This window comes from Giraffa tippelskirchi, chromosome 3 (genome assembly GCF_054371585.1).
Source record: "Giraffa tippelskirchi isolate mGirTip1 chromosome 3, T2T-mGirTip1v1.2.pri, whole genome shotgun sequence".
NCBI classification, from domain to species: Eukaryota; Metazoa; Chordata; class Mammalia; order Artiodactyla; family Giraffidae; genus Giraffa; species Giraffa tippelskirchi.
Window position 1 is genome coordinate 4793946 of NC_137277.1, and position 23355 is coordinate 4817300.

General features: G+C 52.1%; 1 protein-coding gene across 8 annotated transcripts in view; it reads right to left on the reverse strand.

The window, feature by feature from the left end:
- LOC145542457 (uncharacterized) overlaps nucleotides 1–23355 on the reverse strand; it is a 209578-nt gene that overhangs the window by 64247 nt on the left and 121976 nt on the right. For 4 of the 8 annotated variants that reach the window (XR_014079863.1, XR_014079865.1, XR_014079862.1 and 1 more), the window contains exon 2: nucleotides 13237–13327. The gene's annotated coding sequence lies outside the window, so the exon portion shown is untranslated. Of the gene's footprint in view, nucleotides 1–8785; nucleotides 8850–13236; nucleotides 13328–14227; nucleotides 14333–20824; nucleotides 21304–23355 lie in introns of those variants that run through there. The other 4 variants (XR_014079869.1, XR_014079867.1, XR_014079864.1 and 1 more) reach the window with 4 other exon arrangements.

Here is a 23355-nt window from a genome sequence, read left to right on the forward strand (position 1 = left end):
TACACACACTTGATGGCTCAGTGGTAAAGAATCCGCCTGCAAAGCAGGAGACACAGGAGACTTGCGATCGATCCCCAGGTCGGGAAGATCCCCTGGAGAAGGAAATGGCAACCCACTCCAAGATTCTTGCCTGGAAAATCCCACGGACAGAGGAGCCTGGCGGACTACAGTCCATGGGGTCGCAGAGTCGGACACGACTGAGCACACGCGCATGGATGGGTGAATGTACTCACGCTCTGCCTTTAACTCGTACATCTTTCCTCGGCGTTTCTCAGGCTCTTCACGTGTGTGCTGTCTTCCTCAAGCCCCTGGTTTGTCTGCCTCTATCTCATTCCCGTTAGAGATGCCACAGCCTGGAGAGCCAACCCAAGCGGCAAGGCTGTCCGCACGACTCTTGTCTGGTGTGCCCCGGCCCCGGCCCAGCCCGCACGGCGTGTGACGCGGGCGCTGAGGGGATGAGGAAGCGGGGTCTCTGCACCCCACGGTCACGGAGGGCCGAGGCTGCCACCCAAGCCTGCAGCTGGGCTCCAGGAGGGGCTGGGAGGTCAGGCCGCAGGTTCACAGGACAGGCCACCCACATAGCGCAGCGGGCCCGGCCTCGCAACAGTCCACCACATGGCCTCCCTCGGGAGGACGAGAGGAGGAAGGGCTGAAACCAGGGCTGAGGAAGAGCCCCACCTCCCTCCACGCGCCAGAGACCCTTCCTGGGCAGGGGATGGGGGCGGCATGTCCCCCCAGCTCCAAGTCTGAGGGCACTAGGCCTGCGATGAGACGGGGTCTCCCTCTCCTAAGACCCAGATGTCTTTCCAGGGTTTGATGGAACCTGAAGGAACCCGAACCTTCGGTTACTTCACACTTTTCTAATTAAAGACCCAAACTGGATTTTCATGTTTGCAGAGAGAGCTTCGACCGCGAGTGTGGGCAGGGGAGCAAAACAGGAAAGATCTCTTTCGAGTTCTCTCTCTCTCTTTTCTCTCTCTCTTCCCTCTAAAAGTACAGGGACGGAGGGGAGGGGAGCAAACAGGATCTTGGCAGCCTGGCCTCCAAGCACCCCTGGAGCCGGCCTGCATTCTGTTGGAAGCTTTTCTCTTTTCTCTGCTCCCAGAGACACCAGTCCTCATCCGGGTCAGCTGGGCAGGGGTGGAGGTGGAGGGGAGCTGGGTGAGGCTCTGGGAAAAGAGAAGAAACGGGTAAAGCCCAGATCCTCTGGCTTAACTGCCCAGAAAAGAGCCCAAACGCCTCGTCTGGGTGGAAGGCAACCTTCCCAGGTTCCTTGGCACGGTGGGACTTGCCGGAATCCAGAGCCCCGGCTGGCAGGACAAGGGTGGACAGTGGAACCCGCCAAAGGGGGGGGCGGTCTGGGCGGGAGAGGGGGAGGTCTCAGTGAATCACATAAATTAGAGACAGAACGGATGTCAGGCCACCTTCACCTCCTTCCTCTCCTAATGGGAATTATCTCATTAGCCCTGAGCTTCCTAGAGGCTAACTTTAAATGATTCCTGTAACGGGGGATTTCAATGCACAGCCGCACCTCCCACCCCCTATTCAGTGCCCCCCTTCCCCATCAGATCTGCCTCCAGAAGGGCTCTTAAAGGGACAGCAGTCAAAAGACACCAGTTCAGTCTATTTAACTCTGAATGCTTTGCTCCAAACATTTCATCCGATGCTAAGTTTTGCCCTTTCAACCTTTACTTCCACTTACAGGAATTTATTATAAGAAAACGGTCATGGAGGGACTGCCCTGGGGGTCCAGTGGTTAATTAAGACTTGGCGTTCCAATGTAGGGGGTAAGGGTTCAATCCTGGTGGGGGAACTATGATGCTACACGCCTCACGGCCAGAAAACCAGAACATAGAGCAACAACACTGATACTGTGACAAATTTAATACAGATTTAAAAAATGACCCACATATAAAAATCTTATTTAAAAAAAAAGATAACAGTCATGGACACAGTTTTGTGATGTGTTAGTTGCTCAGTCATGTCTGAATCTTTGTGACCCTGTGGACTGTTGTCTGCCAGGCTCCTCTGTCCATGGGATTCTCCAGGCAAGAACACTGGAGTGGGCCACCATTTCCTACCCCAGGGGATCTCCCAGAACAGGGGATTGAACCCGACTCTCTGGCACTGCAGGTGGATTCTTTACTGTCTGAGCCACCAGGGAAGCCCCATGGATATGGTAATAGGTCAATTATGAAACACCTTATGCCCACTTCCCCCAAAACACAGATACATTCTAATCTCTGGATCCTATAAGTGTTACCTTATGTGGCAAAGGAGCCTGTGCAGACGGGATTAAACTAAGGATGTTAAAAAGGGGAGATGGCCTTGGACTATCCAGGTGAGCGCTAAACGCAATCACAGGTGTCCTCATAAGGGAGGAGCAGAGGAGCATGTGACTCCAGACAGGAAGACATGGCAGGATCACAGAGGTCAAGGGTCGGGTGATGTGGCTGCAGCTCCAGCTGTGCCAACAGCCTCCAAAAGCTGCGAGAGGCCGGAACCATTCCTGCCCCCCACCCCTCATCCCTCCCTGTCCCCCAGAACCTCCTCAAGGAGCCAGCCTTGATGACGACAACCCGAGATTTTAGCCCCTAAGACTCATTTCAGACTTCTGGTCTCCAGAACTGCAAGAGAATAAATGTGCGTATTTAAAAACAAACAAACAAACACCAAGTTGATGGTAATTAGTTACAGCAGACCCAGGAAACTAGTACAGATATAAATAAAGTTCTTGCTACCAGAATTGTCATCAGGGCCTTATTTCACAGCAAAGAAAAAAAAGAAACATTGAAAATGTTCAAAAATAACCATGTCATAATCCTAGAATGAAATAGCTACCAGAAAAATACTGAAATATTATTTCATAATAAAGGGTTAATATATAACTGAGTATGAATTCTAAATATTTCCCTTGTCATTTATACATTTTTCTAATGGTGAGCATGGCTTCCCAGGTGGCTCAGTGGTAAGGAATCTGCCTGCAACTCAGGAGATGTGGGTTTGATTCCTCAATCAGTAATATCCCCTGGAGAAGGGAATGGCAACCCACTGAAGTATTCTTGCCTGGGAAAATCCATGGACAGAGGAGCCTGGAGGGCTACAGTCCAGGGAGTAACAAAGAGTCAGACATGACTTAGTAACTAAACAAAAACAACAATTGGTAAGCATCTTATTATTACTTCTGTCATTGTAACAGTCACATGTCTACTTGTAGGGTGGTATGAGGGTTAAGGATGGTTTGATCCCTTTCTGCGAATGAAGATGGAGGAACTGGAGACGGTTTATCAGAGAGAGATCAGACAGAGTCAGAGAATCCAGGGCTCTAAAGTTTCCTGGCCAAGAGGTTCTTCTTTACATATGCCACAGCCTGGTGTCACGGCCCTCCACACATGGGCCCATCTACAGACGCTCCTCCCTAATGCAAGAAGCTCCCTTACAGGTAGCTCATTCCCCTTGGCCCTTCACTTCAAGTCTGTTTCCTCCAGGCCCCCACCAAGCATGTTTCTCTCTGCCTCCATCCTCTGATGCTGTTCTTTGCAGCTGGATGATGTATTAGCTTCCCAAGGCTGTTATTACAATCTATTGATACCACACACAAGTGGCTTAAAACAAGAGACATTTATCTTCTCACGGTTCCAGAGGCCAGAAGTCCAAGGTCAGGATGGCCACAGGGTGGTGCCTTCTAGAGGCCTTGAAGAAAAAGAGTTTTCTCCCGGCTTCTGGTGACTTCCGGCAATCCCTGGGTCTCCCAGAAGCCCATCATCCCAATTCTTGCCTCTGTCTTCACATTGCCTTCTTCTCTGTGTCTGTCTCCCTTTCTCTTCTCTCCTAAGGACTTACTGTTGGATCCTTAACTAATTACATCTGCAAAGACCCTATTTCTAAATAAGGTCCCACCTGAAGTTCTAAATTGTATATGTGTGTGTGCTAAGTCATCTCCGACTCTTTGCAACTCCGTGGACTGTAGCCCACCAGGCTCCTCTGACCATGAGACTTTCTAGGCAGACATGAAATTCCATGGGGACACTATTCAACCCACTAGAGGTGGTCTGCAACTTCTTTCTCTGTCCACTTCTTCAAGTCTCAGTACCTCTTCTTTGATTCTTGTAGGACCTAGAAGTCAATCCCTTTTGGAAGTATCTAGAAGCAGATGGAGTCTCCCTAAATGAAGGAACTTCCCAACAATTGGAGTTGCCAATGTTAGAGTGGTTGGCTTTAGGAGAGATCAAATTCTCCATCGTTGAAGTGTTCACACAGAAAACACCTCCCTGGGAAGACTTAGAGGAGATTCTGGGTTTGGACAGGAGATGGGATTAGCTGGTCAAAAGAGCTAGGAGAATAGGATTATACCCAATCCATGTAGCCCAGCACTGGGTATAGAGATCTCTTCAAGAAAATTAGACATACCAAGGGAACATTTCATGCAAAGATGGGCTCAATAAAGGACAGAAATGGTATGGACCTAACAACAGAAGCAGAAGATATTAAGAAAAGGTGTCAAGAATAGACAGAAGAACTATACAAAAAAGATCTTCATGACCCAGATAATCACGATAGTGTGATCACTCACCTAGAGATGTCTAGATATCCTGGAATGCGAAGTCAAGTGGGCCTTAAGAAGCACCACTATGAACAAAACCAGTGGAGGTGATGGAATTCCAGTTGAGCTATTTCAAATCCTAAAAGATGATGCTGTGAAAGGGCTGCACTCAATATGCCAGCAAATTTGGAAAATTCAGCAGGGGTCACAGGACTGGAAAAGGTCAGTTTTCATTCCAATCCCAAAGAAAGGCAATGCCAAAGAATGCTCAAACTACTGCACAATTGCACTCATCTCACACGCTAGTAAAGTAATGCCCCAAATTTTTCAAGCCAGGCTTCAACAGTACGTGAACCGTGAACTTCCAGGTGTTCAAGCTGGATTTTGAAAAGGCAGAGGAACCAGAGAGCAAATTGCCAACATCCACTGGATCACTGAAAAAGCAAGAGAGTTCCAGAAAAACATCTATTTCTGCTTTATTGACTATGCCAAAGCCTTTGACTGTGTGGATCACAACAAACTGTGGAAAATTCTTCAAGAGATGGGAATACCAGACCACCTGACCTGCCTCTTGAGAAATTAGGAAGCAACAGTTAGAACTGGACATGGAACAACAGACTGGTTCCAAATCGGGAAAGGAGTATGTCAAAGCTGTATGTTGTCACCCTGCTTATTTAACTTATGTGCAGAGTACATCATGAGAAATGCTGGGCTGGATGAAGCACAAGCTGGAATCAAGATTGTTGGGAGAAATATCAATAACCACAGATATGCAGATGACACCGCCCTTACGGCAGAAAGTGAAGAAGAACTGAAGAGCCTCTTGATGAAAGTGAAAGAGGAGAGTGAAAAAGTTGGCTTAAAGCTCAACATTCAGAAAACTAAGATCATGGCATCCAATCCCATCACTTCATGGCAAATAAATGGGGAAACAGCAGAAACAGTGGCTGACTTTATTTTTTGGGGCTCCAAAATCACTGCAGATGGTGACTGCAGCCATGAAATTAAAAGATGCTTACTCCTTGGAAGGAAAGTTATGACCAACCTAGATAGCATATTAAAAAGCAGAGACATTACTTTTCCAACAAAGGCCTGTCTAGTCAAAGCTATGGTTTTTCCAGTAGTCATGTATCGATGTGAGAGTTGGACTATAAGTAAAGCTGAGGGCCGAAGAATCGATGCTTTTGAACCATGTTGTTGGAGAAGACTCTTGAGAGTCCCTTGGACTGCAAGGAGATCCAACCAGTCCATCCTAAAGGAAATCAGTCCTGAATATTCATTGGAAGGACTGATGTTCAAGCTGAAACTCCAATACTTTGGCCACCTGATGCGAAGAATTGACTCATTTGAAAAGACCCTGATGCTGGGAAAGATTGAAGGTGGGAGGAGAAGGGAGCGACAGAGGATGAGATGGTTGGATGCACCATTGACTCAATGGACACATGTTTGAGTAGACTCCGGATGATGGACAGGGAGGCCTGATGTGTTGCAGTCCATGGAGTCGCAAAGTGTCGGACACGACTGAGCGACTGAACTGAACTGGGTGTAGCAGAGGCACTAAATGGAAGCTTATTGCCCCATCAGGGGTGCCCTCTTCAATCTCAACAGTCCTCCTTTCAGTGAATGCATGAAATACTACAAAGCAACATAAACTAAGAATTAGATGATCTGTGTATTCAACAGCTATTTGCCAAGCACCCCGTTGGTACACTGAATACAGTCTGATAATCCCATGTGCCTCTCTCTTCTTTGGCGATAAACCAGGACAGATCATATGACACCAAAAATCAGCACCCCAATGACTATGTGGCCTGAGAAGGGGATTCAGGGCCACCAGACTTTCTAAATGTGCAGTCAGAAGGTCCCTCGGGGAAAACCTAAGAGATAAGGCCCTGGGATCCCTTTTTGCTCCTGCCCTGCCCACCGAGAAAGGCAGAGAAGGCGGAGGGAGCCTTCTGCAGCAGCCAAGGGCAGGCTGGCTGTTGAGGCTGGAGCCCAGACAAAGCACGTCCACCGGGCGGTGACTGTTCAGCTGTGGGAGGCCCCAGGAGCTCCTAAGTCACAGGTGGGTGCCTGCAAAGTCATCTTCCCAGGGGAGCACCAGCCTCAGGCCCTGCCTCACTGCTAATCACTATAAGCACCCCAGTGTCTCAACCCCAAGCTGGGTGGCCCTCACCCCACCCACCCCCCACCTCTGGAGCCTGTCCCATGCTTGGTGATCTCAGCCGGCCTCACACAAACCCTGTCAAGGAGGCAGGACAGGTGTTAGGATCCCCACTTCCCAGTCGGGGAAACTGTGCTGGAGCCGCTCCGTGACTCACTCAGGGCCACCCAGCGAGTACAAGCCCCAGGGCTCCGTCCACAGCCCATGGCGACGACGACCCCAGCCCCCCCGTACTGCCCACCAGGACTTTGGGACTTTACACGTTCTTGCTGTTTAGTCGCTCAGTCACGTCCGACTCTCTGCGACCCCATAGACTGCAGCCCACCAGGCTCCTCTGTCCATGGGGTTCTCCAGGCAAGAGTCCTGGAGTGGGTTGCCATTTCCTCCTCCAGGGGATCTTCCCGACCCAGGGATGGAACCCGTGTTGACTGCATTGGCAGGTGGGTTCTTTACCACACCACCACCTGGAAAGCCCAGGGTTTTACATGAGTGGCGCCAGACATCAAGGGGATGGCTCTTGTGCATGGGCACTGCTTCTTTCTTGGATGCTGGGAGCCCAACTCACTGAAATTCCCACCTCTTCCCATTCCATCAACCTCCGTCCTCCTGCTTGAGGGCGGAAGGGGAAGGGCATTGCCTTTGGGGGCGGTGGGGGGAGGCAGGCATAACTTGTGCCCAGGCAGTGCTGCCCCTAAGAGCCTGACGCATGCGTTCGGGACGTGGGAGGAGAAGCTGGGCACTGGGTACTTTTCTGGGCACGGAGAAAGAGGAGAGAGCAGAGCTGATCCGAACGCCTCACTGCCTCGTTGGACTCACAAGCTAGGGCAGCCCCATGTGCCCCGGGATCACCCCGTTTCCCTAAGCTGTCCCCAGCAGCCTTGGCCGGGGTGGGCTGCTGCGGAGCAGAGCGCAGCAACAACAGTCCCTCTCTTCTGGGGTCACAGGGCAGCTGGGCCCGAGGTCACGGCCCCGGGTCAGGGGGCTCCCCGGGAGGCGGCAGAGGTCCTCTTCTGTGGGGCGGCTGGATCGCATCGCCCACAGCACCCGCAGCCATGCCCGGCAGGCCTGACCTAGCCCGGCAACCAGATCCCCGGAGGCGGCAGCCGCGGGCGGGGCGGGAAGGCCGGGCAGGGCCCCACAGGATACCCGGATTCGGGCCGATCCCCCGGCTGTCGTGGCTTCCCCTCACCCCGCCTCGTCCTCCGTGGAATCTGCGCGCCGAGGGGCCCCTCAGGAGAGCCTCTAGGACTAAGAGGTCCACGGCCTCTTCTGCACGCGGGGTCAGGCGGGAAAGGAGCCTGGAGGCAGGGAGCGGACGGTGTGGGATCTTGAGCAGGGCGGCCCGCGGCGATCCGGCGAGTGGCGGGTTCCCATGACACCCTGACTGGCTGCGTGAATAGCTAACCGCGCCCCAGACAGGTGCTGGCGGCCTGGTCTGAGGAGCGCTCGCTCGGGGCCCAGGGTGATTCACTTCCCCTGTGTCGTCTCCCGCACAGTGAGTCAGTGGAGCTTCGCACAAGCTCTCCCAGCTCTGCCGAGGAACACGCAAGCCCGTCTGTCTGCACCACCTGTTTCCCAGGTCTGCGGGGCCCCCTGCGGCCGACCCTCACGGTTCAGGGCAGACAGCGTCCCTGGCACCCAGCCTGCAGCCCTCCCGCTCCCCGCCCCTGCCCCGGACAGGTCATCGAGTCACTACCACGACCCACCTGGAGTCCGGAGGGAGAGCCCGACATGTCCATGCAGGCCCAAGGACAGGTGGGGCTGGCGTCACCTTTGACCTTTAACAGCCCTCTCCGACCTTCCCGACCCTCTTTGGAAACAGACTAGAAGTGGAAAATTCCACAACTGATGAACCAAAGGGCAAAACCGTGAGGCGACGTCAGCTTCCCTCTGGGGAATAACGGGGACTGAAGGTATGAAAACCGAGTCCCGTGGCTGTTAACATGCTTCCTACGTCCTATGCCAGGTGGGAGGCAGCGCTGGCCACCAAGGCCATGATTCTGGCGGCAGGCTCCTGCGCTGGGTCTGGAGTAAACCCTTTAGGAAGACTCGCCGGAAAGACATCCGATAACACTCACCCGGGGAAAAGAGACTCATACATCTCCGGGTCATCTTTCTGTCCCCACTCATGTATGGTCTCTCCTGCAAGATAATTTTTTTTTGTAGTTAAAAAGACAAAGTTAAAGAGGGGAAAGGAAAACTATGAAAATAAAACACTACAGTTTTTTTTTAAAAAAAAAGAAAAAAAAAACCTCACTGAAATAGCTTGGGGATTTACTTTTTTTTTTTCTCTCATCCTCAAAAAGTCCCTCCCAGTACCTGGTTTCTAAAACAGACGGTAAACAGAGATGACATCAAATTGGACAGCGACTGGCTGTCTCCCGGCCAGGGCTGCCCGCAGGTGTGAGACTGACAGACTGAGAAAAGATGACAGCATTTCTATCCTTAGGAGATGAGAACCACGGAGGAGGAGGAGGACAGGAGAGGCTGAGCTCTGGGTGTGTGCGGGGGAAACCCGACACCCTGCCCACCGCTGGCCTTCTGGGTGAACTCGTTCGTCTAGATGGGGGGCCCCCAAAGTGGGGCTCCCTGTTGGGGAGTCTTGTTTACCCCTCACCTCTCAGGTATGGTTAGCTCGACTCGCCCCGAGGGCTCCGGCTCTGAGAGCTCGGGCTGCAAGCTGTCTGTGCTCCACAGAGCACTCTGGACTTTCCAAACTGCATCCTGAGATCCACTGGTTGCCGCCGCGGCTTTGGCTTGACCCGTGAAGGGTGCGAGGTGATTTCCCCGCCACACACACGTCCGGCACATCGCAGCTGCATCCCTGGCCCGGAGTGGACCAATGCCAGAGGGGAAGGGACAGACTCCACCCCTGGCGGCTGGCTCGGGGGACCGCGTGAGTCATGAGGCCTGGCCGGGGACCGCGATGTCCCGGGGTGAAGTGGGAGGCCTCGGGGATACAGCCCGAGGCAGGGACCAGAGCCACGGTGACTCAGACTGGGGCCCCGAGGGGAAGTTCCGTCGCCGCGTCCTCTGGATGGCTCCTGTCCCCCCGGGTGAGGTCATCCCCAGGGCCGCTCAGAACTGGGACTTGTTCAGTTCTCTGCGAGCGCCTGGCTTCCCTCTCAATCACAGTTATGGCAGGAATTATCATTTCAGCATCAGCACCTCTCCCACCACCCGCCACACACACACACATGATGGATGGACCCAGGCAAAGAGCCTGTCCTCCCCCCAGGGCATCAGATTTTTCATCTGTAAAAACAGTTCTTCCTCCTAATGAGCTCACGCAGGAGCCTCCGGGGCTCAGAGGCAGTGAGCGGACTGCTCGCTGAGAAGAAGTCGGCTAAGTCCATGCGAGTGGGTGATATTCTAATATGACTGAGGCTACTGCTCCACAGACCCGGCCACTGGGCCATCTCCTTTCACCTCCCCAGGCCACTGGGTCTGGAAGTAAACGAGTCCAAGGTGATGGGTGAGAAAGTGTCCCCAGGGACTTCCCCGGTGGTCCAGTGGTTAAGAATCTGCCTGCCCATGAAGAGGGACACAGGTTCGATCCCTGATCCGGGAAGATTCCACATGTCGCAGAGCAACTAAGCCCAGGCATCTCCGCGACTGAAGTCCGTGAGCCCTAGAGCCTCAGCTCTGCAACAAGAGAAGCCACCAGAATGAGAAGTCCCCGCGTGGCGGCTAGAGAGGAGCCCGGCTCACAGCAGCTAGAGCAAAGCCGTCCAGCAATGAGGACCCATGTGGTATGTTCCAGGACCAGTGATGGAACCCACTGCCCCTGCACTGGCAGGCGGACACACACCCACTGTGCCACCAGAGACAGCCTATGCCCTCGTTTTTGGGTCTCCTTCCCATCCAGGTCACCAGAGAGCACCGACTCCAGTTCCCTGAGCTCTCCGGCAGGTTCCCATTAGTTACATATCTTATCCAGAGTATCAGTGGCATGTGTACTGACGTAGGTCAATCCCAGTCCTGGGATTTCTTCCGTTTTCTTTATTTCTCCTCCGTCACTACTAGTCTCTGCTGCCCAGTCTGTGGCCTGCCCGAGTGACCCTTGGGACTCATCCCCCCCAGAGATGAGGGGCATCTGACCCCCGTGCTAAGTCCCAACCCCAACGCAAGGGCCTCTGCTGAGTGAGGTAGGCACAGCTGTTGAGACAGCCCCTGGGAGTGGCATGAGGCCTCAGCTCCTCCCTACCATGAACGTCACCCTGCGGTCCCCGCGGATATGAGCGTGCAGCAGTGAGCAGGCACCTTTGATGCCCCTGGGGCTTGCACCCTCATCCCCTGGCAGCCCCAGGCTTCCACGCCAGCCCCTGGGGGAGGACTCCCAGCCTGCCTCCGCTCCCATCGCCCTCAGGGGGAATGCCCGCCCGCCCCCAGGCTCCCCCGGTCTGGGCCCCAGCCCCGGGCACTCAGCCCCGCCCGCACCGACACTCCTGTCCGCAGACTCCAGGCCGACTCCTGCTTTGGCCTTGATGGAGCTGCTGCCCGCAGACGGCTCTTCCTGCCTCAGCTCCCCGAAGTGTGTGCTCGGACGTCAGCTTCTCGGTGAGGCATCCGCGCTATTCGAGGCCTCGACCTGCCCTCCCCTCCGCCCCCAGCAGCACACTCAAACGGTCCCTATTTCTGTTTTTACCCTGCAATGCCATCACTTTCGGAGAAGGCAATGGCACCCCACTCCAGTACTCTTGCCTGGAAAATCCCATGGACGGAGGAGCCTGGTAGGCTACAGTCCATGGGGTCGCTAAGAGTCGGACACGACTGAGCGACTTCACTTTCACTTTTCCCTTTCATGCACTGGAGAAAGAAATGGCAACCCACTCCAGTATTCTTGCCTGGAGAATCCTAGGGACGGCAGAGCCTGGTGAGCTGCCGTCTATGGGGTCGCACAGAGTCGGACACGACTGAAGCGACTTAGCATAGCATAGCATAGCATAGCCATCACCTTCTTCTGTACTAGATAATCTACTTATTTATTATGCCTGCTGCTTCTTATATCAGAGAAGGCAGTGGCACCCCACTCCAGTACTCTTGCCTGGAAAATCCCATGGACGGAGGAGCCTGGTAGGTTGCAGTCCATGGGGTCGCTAAGAGTCGGACACGACTAAAGCGAATTAGCAGCAGCAGCAGCAGCCCCGCACTGGAAGGCAAGCTTTGTGAGAGCAGGGTTGTATTCTCTGCCTAGAACAGCCCCACCACACAGCAGACACCCAACAACGATCTGTTCGGTGAATGAATGAGTGAATGAATGAATGAACAAATGAATGAACGAATGAACGAGGGCATCATTGCCATCAGAATGGGGCAGAGAGGCTGTGCCTCTCATAGAATGAACTGGCATCAGGCCGGGGTGCGGGGCGGTGAGTATCACCCAGGGAAGGGAAGGGAGAGGGCTGGCTAAGGCGGAGAGCTCTGTTCTCAAAGGCCGTGCCCACAGTTCACCTGGAAATCCCCTGGAGTCACTCATTAACCCTGCCCCCCCCACCGCCCACACACAGCCTGCCAGTCACCCGAGCCCAGACGGCAGCTAAAGCACAGTTTAAGCCACGGACTCTCCCTCCCAGGCCCATGCTCCTGCCAGGTAATCCACACCATCGTCTGAGCACCCCGTCTGAGCAGATCCTACGACGAGCAGCGATAAAGGGGGTGGGATACACAAGTCACCCGCGTCCGTGAAAACAAGCCCTCCAGGCCCCAGTGGGGGAGGCAGGGCGGCCCGGTGACGTCCTGGAAGTAAGGGGTGCGCCAGCTGTGGGGACCACCATGGCAAGGGGGTCCTCTGGGCGGGGGGTTTGGAGAAGGCGAGGCACACAGATGGGCACCTGGGAGACGGTGGGGGGAGCACAGAGGCGGGGGTGGCAGCAGTTCAGTCTCGGAGTGCGTGTGTGTGCTGAGTCACTTCACTTGCATCCAACTCTTTTCAACCCCGTGGACTGTAGCCTGCCAGGCTCCTCTGTCCATGGGACTCTCCAGGCAAGAATCCTGGAGTGGGCTGCCAGGACCTCCTCCAGGGGATCTTCCCGATCCAGGGATGGAACACGGGTCTCTTAGGTCTCCTGCACTGGCAGGCGGGTTCTCTACCACTAGCGCCACCTGGGAAGCAGGTGACTGGGGTAATTGACTGTCACTCAGAATAGACAGAGCCACAGGGCACTGGTGCCGGCTCTGGCTTTGAATCCCTGCTCCCCTGATAAGTAACTGTGCAGCCTGCGCAAAAGGACGGGGTCTCAGTCTCCTCCCCTGCAGGTTGGGTGCAGCACGACTGATGGGCTTGGCTTGTAGGAGCTGAGAGGGAGTTCATCTCAGTAAAAGCTGTGACAGTAGAGCCTGGCCTGAATTCATCATGACGACTGTTGGAATTCATCAGCCTGAGTCTCGGGACCTTCTCTGATGGCTCCTGCCTGCCAATCACCACCCAGGGCTGGTACCCAGGCATGTAGGGATACCCAGGCAACCAGGTATGACATGAAAGGAGCAGAACCCCAAAGCCAGAGGAGCTTCGGGGCTGCGGCCGTACCTTGATTTCGGGGTGCAGCTCGCCTTTTATCTTGTCCTGATTTCTTGGTTCAAAGCATCTATTCAGGACAGCCACAAGCCTCTGATTTCACCTGGAAAAAGAAGGGGAGATTTACACCAGGGAACAGGACCATGACACTCAACTTCAAGCTTCAGACAAATGCCAGATAGTCTCCCAGGGACACAGGGGTTTCTAGGGACTCAATAAAGAATAAAACTGTGTGGAATCAGAACGAAGGGAGAAATCCATTTCCTATCCGTCATGTATGCGGCGAACTACAGAAAGCCTTCAAAGAAATGTAGGTTATCAGCATAATAAGCCCGACAAAGAATAAACTAAGACACAGTGGGTATGACACAATAGTAACTGTTTTCAAATTACGATGAAATTTATTTTTTCATTTAAATTTATTTATGTTTCATCGGAGGATAATTGCTTGACGATATTGTGTTGGTTTCTGCCAAACATCAACATGACCCAGCCACAGGTACAGATACATCCCCTCCCTCTTGAACCTCCTCATACCTCGAACCACCCCATCCCACCCCTCCAGGTTGTCACAGAGCACTGGGTTTTAAATCCACAGTTGACCTTTTCTACAAAGATAATCTGTGGCCACAGTCCTGAGCTGGGGAGCCTTTTGCTCAAAGGTTCCTGTGATGCTATTTCTGAATTTTCACATGTTCCAATCTTATGGTATGTTTGGATTCACATTCAGTGAATATTCAGAGATATTCAGAGATAACATTCAGATAATATTCAGAGATAACACACAAGGAACACCTAGCCCTGTGCCCGGCCCCTAATGTGCACTCGGTAAATATTAGCTGTGCTTTTACTAATTTTACTCCTTTGTGGGTTTCTAGAGAGCAAGGCAATTCCGCACCATCCATAGAATTCCTGAGCAAATGGGCACAGCTATCAGCGTAGTTGCTGTTGCTGCAAAAAAAATAGATATTTAATCTTTAAATTCGACCCCTGTTCAACTTACTTCAGAAACCAAGAAGAGTAGTATTTCAAAAGGTGTTTAAAAATAATAGCTCCATTCTCAGCTTCCCCATCATTAGGCTCAAAGAAATCACTGGAGATCCTTAGGCTGGCAAATGAAAACAGAGAGAAGAAAGAAAAGGGGAAACAGTACCATCAGATTTGAAACAGAAAACCTGCAACCTTCACTCACAAGAGAAAGCGTTGTTTGGGTGGCGTTTTGTTCCTCACTGGGTGCACACACATCCTAGTGGGGCTTGGATCATTCACTTGCTTCTAGAGTTTCCGAGTTCAAGGGCCGAGCCAGTTCTCTGCAGCCACCGGATCAGGGTCCCTAAGTGCTCCAGCACCCCTCCCCCAATCCTGGGGGCACATGTTTGCTGGGCGGGCTTCCTCTCCACACCCAGGAACTCATCTCATGACCAACTTCCCAGGCAGTTGCAAGTGGTAAAGAACCTCCCTGCCAATGCAGGAGATGCAAGAAATGTGAGTTCGACCCTTGGGTCGGAAGATCCCTTGCAGAAGGAAATGGTAACCCCGCAAACGGTAACCCACTCCAGTATTCCTGCCTGAAAACCTCATGGAGAGAGGAGCCTGGTAGGCTATGGTCAGTGGGGTTGCAACTCACACATGCCAGAAAACTCACTGAAAAGAAGCAAACAAAACAGCAAGATGGGGCTTCCAAGGCGGCTCACTGGCAATGAATTCCCCTCCAATGCAGGAGCTACAGGAGATGAGGGGTCGATCCCCAGGTCAGGAAGATCCCCTGGAGGAGGAAATGGCAACCCACTCCAGTACTCTTGCCTGGAGAATCCTATGGACAGAGGAGCCTGGCGGGCCACAGTCCACGGGGCCCCAAAGAGTCAGACATGACTGGGCGACTGAGCGCAAGCACAAAACGGCAAGATGCTCTCCAGCTCCAACCCCAGGGTCCAGAATGGACTCCTGCTCCAGTTACTGCTTTATGCAAAGCCACCCTGATGCTTTCAGCTTATTAGGTGGAAAGCATTTGATAAACCCATCAAGCTCAAACCTGGGTGAGTGGAAATGAATCCAACTGGCCTTCCAGGGGAGATGAGAAATGTCACACAAGTGGATCTAAGCTTACCCTGCTCCCATGACATCTCAGTCCAGCCAGGAGCAGACATGAGGGAAGGGGGACAAGGGGAACCTAGGGGAGGGGGTCTTCTTTCAGTCCTACGGTGAGATGAGGAGGGGACTGAGGGTCCTCAGAAATCACTGCTCACTGAAATCACCATTCCCCGACCCTGGGCAGCTGGCAGGTCACCCTGAAACCTGGGTCCCATCCCCAATGGTTCTGATGGGTCCCCATTAAGGTCCGTCCTGACACTGGGTTGTTTTTTTTTTTTTTTAAAAAAAGGGGTTTTGAAGTTCCCAGGAACCTACCTAAGGCCAACACACCCACTGGGCACAAGTCCAGGTCTCATGATAACTTTTAGGGGGGTTGCAATTTCTTTTTAAAATCAGAAGGAGCTCTGACAATAATATTAATGCCTACAAAACAATGAATCCAGCCTGGGTTATAGTCACCCTTTTATGAAAGCATAATATATCATTATTATTTGATTGACTTTTACAGGTAGGAAGGAGCCCCCAAAGATAAAAGTACCTAAGGTCACAAGAACCTTAATTCAGCCCTGTATTTACCTATTTCCTTCTAATTGCCCAACCTGCCAGTCTTTTTTTCCCAAGATTTAAACAAATTCTCTGACTGAGGGGTCAGTTTGCTGGTTTTGACTCTGTTGCAAGCATCAGAACCCTACTCTCAAATAGACTTAGAACAAAAACAACAACAAAGGAGATGGAACTTTTCGGTACACTATAAAGTCCAGCTGTGTTTGGCTTCAGGCAGTGAACTTGCCAGGCTTCCCTGAGACCCTCTGTGGAATCCCCCCCTACCCACACCCCAGCCCGAAGACTCTCCCCTAACTGCTACTCGTGGACTTGCCCCCTGACTTGGCTGGCTCCACCCCAGGTGCACTGGGGTTGATTCTGATCAGGCAGATGCCCCAGTAGCCACCTTCACCCCTCCTCGTGTGGAAGCAACGCCGCCTGGCAGGGCAGAGCAGCACCTCTGAGGTTCACTCACTCACCCTCAGCCCCCCAGGGTGTAAACGCCAAGCATCCACCCCACCTGGGCCCAGGAAAGTTAGACCATCTGATCTGGCAAATTCATACAATGAATTTGAGGGTTAGATCAATAGGAAAAGTTAACCTAGATCTTTACTGGGGTTTGTCTCCAGGTCAGAATTAAAGTTGCCTTACTTATTTCTTTTAATCTTCTTGCTAGTTTTCCCTGGTGACTCAGATGGTAAAGAATCCACCTGCAATGCAGGAGACCCAGGTTTGATCCCTGGGTCGGGAAGACCCCCTGGAGGAGGAAATGGCAACCCACTCCAGTATTCTTGCCTGGAGAATCCCATGGACAGAGGAGCCTGGCGGGCTACAGTCCATGGGGCTGCAAGTTGGACACGAGTGAGTGACTAACACTTTCACTTTCATTTCTTTCTTTTAATTTTCTTGCTGCAGGGCGGGGTGGGGGTGGGGCGGGTGGAAAGTCCTTTCTCTGTCTGCGGCCCCTAGTAAGCCTCCTAGACACCATCGTTATGGTATTTCTATTTGAGGACGTAAAATAGGACTGTGCTGGTCTCCATTTCACAGGCTGCTTATTGATACTAAATTAAACCATGTGTTCAACTGCCTAGCCTATTTCCTGGCCTGTAGTAAGTAATAAATAAGTGCTAGCTGTTACTACTATTGTAAAAAAAAAAAAAAAATTACAGAATTGCATAGGTTAAGGAGAAAAAAAATCTGGAAAAAGAAAGCAAAGGTTACCAGCTGTCATCTCGGGGTAAGTAAGTTGATGGGTGATTTGTGTTCTCATGTTTGTGGGTCTAAAATGAATAGGCTTTGCTTGGTAGAGAAACAAAATGCCATGGTGTTTAAAAACTAATAAACATGCAAGGGATATTCATCGTCTTGAACCAGAAATAAAACTATCCATGCCATTTAAAAAAAAAAAGTCAAGACGGAATTTGCAGAATGGCTTGTGAAATCAAAAATGGATTGGAAATTGGGGGACAACAGCTGCCAGCTTGAGCCAAAGTTTGGGGCTCAAGGTGCAATTTGGCAAGGGCACCCTGGGGACCTGCACAGCCAGGGTGAGCCCAGAAGTCAGACAGGTCCAGACAGCCAGGGCCTCGGGGTGATCTTAGAGGCAGCCTGAGATTTCACTGACAGATACGGTCAGCGCTGGCCTGGCCTGTGTACCCGGCCAGGAGTCCTCGCCCCGCTGACAGGCTACAGCCCTAGGGCTCAGCAGACCTGCTCTGTGGCATTTTCCGAATACCTGTGCTGTCACAGACAGAGGGCTCTCTGATGGCATCTGCGTTTCAATTCAGGACCTACCACTGCCTGGAGCCTGCTACCCAACCCCAGGCTGCAAACAGAGCCCCGGCTCCACGACACAGCTCGCAGGCGCTGACCCGGAAACAAGAGTCCTGCTACCCTCCGCGAGCCTGGACAAGAAGGAGCGGATGTGGGCCTAAGGCCTGGGATCCTCGTGGACCTCGGTCGGCACCTAGGTCCAGCCAGTTGAATTGCCACCCTTTCCCTTCATCCTCAAAGATCCCCTGAAACTCTGCACCTAACCTTTTTCCCTAAGCCCGGTGTGCCAGCTGCCTACAGGGCAGGCTGATCACCAATTGCCAAATCATCTCAAATTCTCGAGGATGAATGGGACCTCTTCCATCCCCCTCAGCCAGGCTCCCCTGGGGAGCTCCTCACTTCAGTGAATTCAGCTTAACTCTCCCCATCACCCAGATGCGCAGCCCTGCCCTGACGCTGAGTTACTCACGCCACCTCCAGTCGGTCCTTCTGCTAAGTTTGTTCACAGTCCACCTTTTGTTATCTCCCCGTGGCCATGATAACCCCAGGTCCAAAATGTTCCCATAATAATAATAATGTCATTTATCGTCGACCGTGTCCCAGCCCTTCACATGTGGTATTCCCTCCTCTGGTATCTCTTCTCACCGCGTTCACTATCCCTGGCTCTGTTTCTGGGCTGGGAAGCTCCAAGCTCTTTGGTGCCTCAGGGTCTTTGCACCTGCTGTTTCCTTAGTGGAACCACTTCCTTTAACTTCCGAAGTCTCTGCTGCTCGGCCAGCACATTCTGCAAGAGCACATTCTCCACGACAGCTCTATTACACGGCCACCCAAGTGGTGCAACTCAGCTGCGTCCTTCACGGCACTTAACCTCGAAGGAAATGACTGTTTATTTCATTTCAGTTGTGCCTCTGCTACTAGATCCTAGAGTGCAGAGAGCCTGTCTGTTTTGTTCTCCATTGTATGAATAGCACACACTGTATGATACGTATGATATGGGTATCATATCTTTTGGTTGAATGAATGAATGAATATTAGTATCCCTCTACGAAAGATAAGGCAATTGACGTACAGAAAGATTTAACACTTGCCCAAGGTCAGGTGGCTATGAGTAGTTGAGTTAACATTTGTACCAAGCTCCTCCAGCTCCAGGGGTGAAGCAGAAAGCAACCTGTTACTCTGCCTTCCACTGTTGCGATAACCCCCTACCTGAGTGCCTTGACTTCAGACTTTCCTTTTCCAGTTCGCTCTACAAAACTCTTCCGTTTATCATCCTGAAACACCAGTGAGCTCGGTCAGACTCCGCCCGGCCGCTGTCAGTGGCTTCCTACTGCCTCCTCTGTATCGCGGAGACCTAGAAGCAGAGGCCGCCTGCATGTGGGTCCGCTTCCCTCTCCAGCCTTGCTACAGGACTGCCCTGCAGGCATCTTAGCTAACCCTCGCTGCCCCACCTGCAACCCTCCCCTGCTCTGTCTCTGCCCAAGCCTTCCGTCCAAGACCAGCCCAGTCTCTCTGACCTTCCAGGTGTCAGCGATGGCTCACACTTGAGCCTGCACCCCTGTGTGTGTGTGTGTGGTGTTAGTCCCTCAGTCGTGTCCAACTCTCTGCGACCCCATGGACTGTAGCCCACCAGGCTCCTCTGTCCATGGAATTCTCCAAGCAAGAATACTGGAGTGGGTTGCCATTCCTTTCTCCAGGGGATCTTCCCAACCCAGGGATCGAAACCGCATCTCTTATGTCTCCCACACTGGCAGGCGGGTTCTTTACCACTAGTGCCACCTGAGAAGCCCACATATACCCTGAGAAAACCATAATTCAGAAAGACACATGTACCCCAGTGTTCACTGCAGCACCATTTACAATAGCCAGGACACGGAAGCAACCTAGATGTTCATCAACAGATGAATGAATAAAGAAGTTGTAGCATATACACACAAGGGAATATTACTCAGCCATTAAAAGGAGAAAACTTGAATCAGTTGAAGCGAGGTAGATAAACACAGAGCCTGTTATACAGAGTGAAGTAAATCAGAAAAACAAATATCATATATTAACGCTTATATACAGAGCCTAGAAAAATGGTACTGATGAATCTATCTGCAGGGCAGGATTACAGACGCAGACATAGAGAATGGACTTGTAGACACAGCGGTGGAAGGAAAAGGCAGGATGAAAGAGAGGAGCACTGGGACACACATACCACCGTATGTAAAGCAGAGAGCGGTGGGAAAGCTGCTGTATACACAGGGTGCTCAACCCCGCGCTGTGACGACCTGGAGGGGTGGCGTGGGGGAGGGGTGGGGGAGGCTCAGGAGGTGGGGGACGTACGTGTACTTATGGCTGGCTCACATGGTCACACAGCAGAAACCAGCACAATATTGTAAGGCAGCTATCTTCCAATTTAAAATATATTTTAAAAAATAACCGGAAGTGTTTCAAGCTTTCTCTTGTAAAATCACATCTTTGCCTGGAGGGACACCTTCGGAACACGGTGAGTGCCCACCAGTGACAGGGAGGTGCAGCATCCTCGGGCAGTGTTGCACACGCAGCCCCGCGCACCACCCAGCCTCTAAGGACCGACCTGCAAAGGTGTGCGAGGCCCGGGTTCCCCACCCTCCCACCCAGCCTCAGCCCCCGTGTGTCAGTCTCACCGTGTCTGCATGGAAAACAAAATGCTCAACTCAAAAACATTTTTCCAAAGATATTTTAAGGAAAAATGAGATCACAGAAAATCAGGGAGGTAAGTTTAAATGGTGTGACCCCAAGCAACATTTTCTTTTCAAAGAATCCCCTTGAGAGGATTGCCCACCAGATTGGGGGTGGGCATATCTGGGGAGACCCGAGTCCCGGAGACCACCTGGGCAGCAGCAGCAACACAGGCTCACAAGAAAAGTCCAGTGATGCTCCGTAAGCCCACACCCTGACTACAAACGGGCCCACACGGGCCCCGAGGCCCCTGAGGTTTGCGGAAGCGGCTGGCAGCCCCCTCGCCAGCCAGGTCAACATTGCACCTCTGCCAGAGATACCAAATTTTCCTTCAACCACCCCAAACCCAGCTCGCCGAGCTATGAATAGTTATTAACGTTAACTTGAGGTGTTAATTAAAAAACGTTCAGCCAGGCACATTCTCATACTTTTAAAAAGTCATTTGGGCAATTGCCTTTCCATGCCGCAAACTTTCCAAATGACCGACAGGTTGACATTTCACAGTGCTGTTGGTTTTAATCAAAAAAAAAAAAAAATGGGGAAAGAGTTGGTTTCCCGTTTCACTTTTCAGGTACCTTGATTTATTGATGGGCAAATCCCAACTTAAGAGCTATATCTTGTGGTTGGGGGACAAAGAAGCCCCCACCTCCTAGGGTTGGTGTCTGGGCTGGTCAGGATGGAAGTGGCCAAAGGACGTGATTCTGCTTTCTCTCTGTCTTCCCCTCCCCAAGGCCCAGCCATCAGCTTCCATTGCTGCTTTTTCAGCAAACTTGAGAGTCAGGAGGGCCACAGGGAAGACGCTTCACAGTTCTCCAAATTCTTTCCTAAAGCAGCAGCTCCCAGAATCAGCCGGGATCATGCGAGTTTGAACTGCGCCTCAGTCACATGCAACTTGGACTTTGTCTGGATCTCCCTTTCCTCATCTGTCAGCAGTCGGTACGATAATATTAACAGCACCGCCCTCCAAGGCTGTTGGAAGGATAAATGAATTAACGTTGGTAAAGCACTTCCGACAGTGTCCGGAGCATAGTGAATGTTTATTACATGTGATCATTTAAATGCCTGCCCTCCTCACGAACAAACTCGGATCCAGGGCCCTCTTGTTAAGCACAAACAGAGTTGGACCTGCCCTGGCTGGCCGGAGCAGGGAAGCCGGGTCACATAGCACCCAGCTTCTTGGGGAGGCCCGAGGTCCTTCCAAGGCCCAGCTGGGCCCCGGGGACACGGCTCGTTCTGGGAACCGAAGGCCCTTGTCCTTCCACGTGACACATAGAAGCCTGTCCCCATCAGGGAGTGAGCTCTCCCTCGACGGCTGGACTGAGCACTGCGGGGCCCTCCCCAGGGCCCCGCCGGGTCCCGGGCAGGCAGACGACAGACAGGCAGCCAGGATGAGGCACAGAGCTTGCAGCTGGGTGCACCCTCACCCCCAGCCCTCCTCAGGACCACGCCGTGACCAGCCAGCCTGGTGGACACTGGACACTGGACACCAGCAGCGGCCACCACACACTCCTGCAGAGAAGGAGGGGCTTTCTTAAAAAAAAAAAAGAAACTCACATGAAGCCTCCCAGCAACCCTATAACAAGAAAACTCAACACACAGGTGGGCGCAGACCTTAGCTCAAGTCACTGCACACCACAGGGCGTTCTGATGTGGACAAAGCACCTACTCTGTGCTTGTGATTTTAGAAAACAGTGGTAGCAATGCCTCTGGGAGGTCCCCGCTCCCAGAGCAGAAAGCCTAGGGAGAAATATGACACTGAAAACAAATGATGCTCACATTTTTGATACATATTAGGCGGTTTTAGTTGCTAAATTGTGTCCAACTTCTGCGCTTCTATGGACTATAGCCTACCAGGCTCCTCTGTTCATGGGATTTCCCAGGCAAGAATACTGGAGAGGGTTGCTGTTTCCTTCTCCAGGGGATCTTCCCAACCCAGGAATCGAACCCCGGTCTCCTGCATTGCAGGCAGATTCTTTACCAAGTGAGCTATGAGGGAATCCCTCATTATATATGGATATGTTACATATTCTATGTGTATATTATAGATTACATGTGTTATATGTTACAGGTAACATGTAATATATAACATATGAGAATCCCTTGGACTACAAGGGGATCAAATGAGCCAATCCTAAAGGAAATCAATCCTGAATATTCACTGGAAGGACTGATGCTGAAGCTGAAGCTCCAATACTTTGCCACCTGATGCCAAGAGCTGACTCGAAAAGTCGGCTTTGGAAAAGACCCTGATGCTAGGAAAAATTGAAGGCAAAAGGAGAAGGGAGCAACAGAGGATGAGATGGTTAGATGGCATCACTGACTCAATGGACATGAGTTTGAGCAAGCTCTGGGAGATACTGAAGGACTGGGAAGCCTGGAGCGCTGCCGTCCAAAAAAAGTTCAGAAGTTCAAACTCCAGTCGTGTCCGACTCTTTGTGACCCCATGGACTGTAGCCCGCCAGGCTCCTCTGTCCATGGGGATTTCCCAGACAAGAATACTGGAGTGGGTTGCCATTTCCTTCTCCAGGGGATCTTCCTGACCCAGGGATCAAATCTGGGTCTCCCACATTGCAGGAAGTCTCTTTACCATCTGAGCCACCAGGGAAGCCCAGCGCAGTCATGGGGTCACAAAGAGGTGGACATGATTTAGCGACCAAAGAACAACCAACAACAATGAATGTTACATATTGGTGTTTATGCACATACATGATATGCCCAGTGTGTGCAAGGTGGGAACATGGCTCCACCTCCCTGGTGGCAAGCAGGGCGCTGGGCAGGCAAGCAGAGAACAGCTGCGGTGTCATTGGCCAGACCGTTCACCTGGCTTAGTGGAAACGAAGACGTTCAGCCTCTCCAGGTGTGAATTACAACTCTGCCACTTTTTAGCTGTACCACCTGGGGCACAAGAGGTCTTTAACACTTTTCTGAGCATCAGTGAAGAGAGCGTAGTTCATAGCCACCTGCAAGCAGGCAGGCAAAAGGTGATCGATTAATCACCGAGGAGAGAAGGTGAGAATGCGT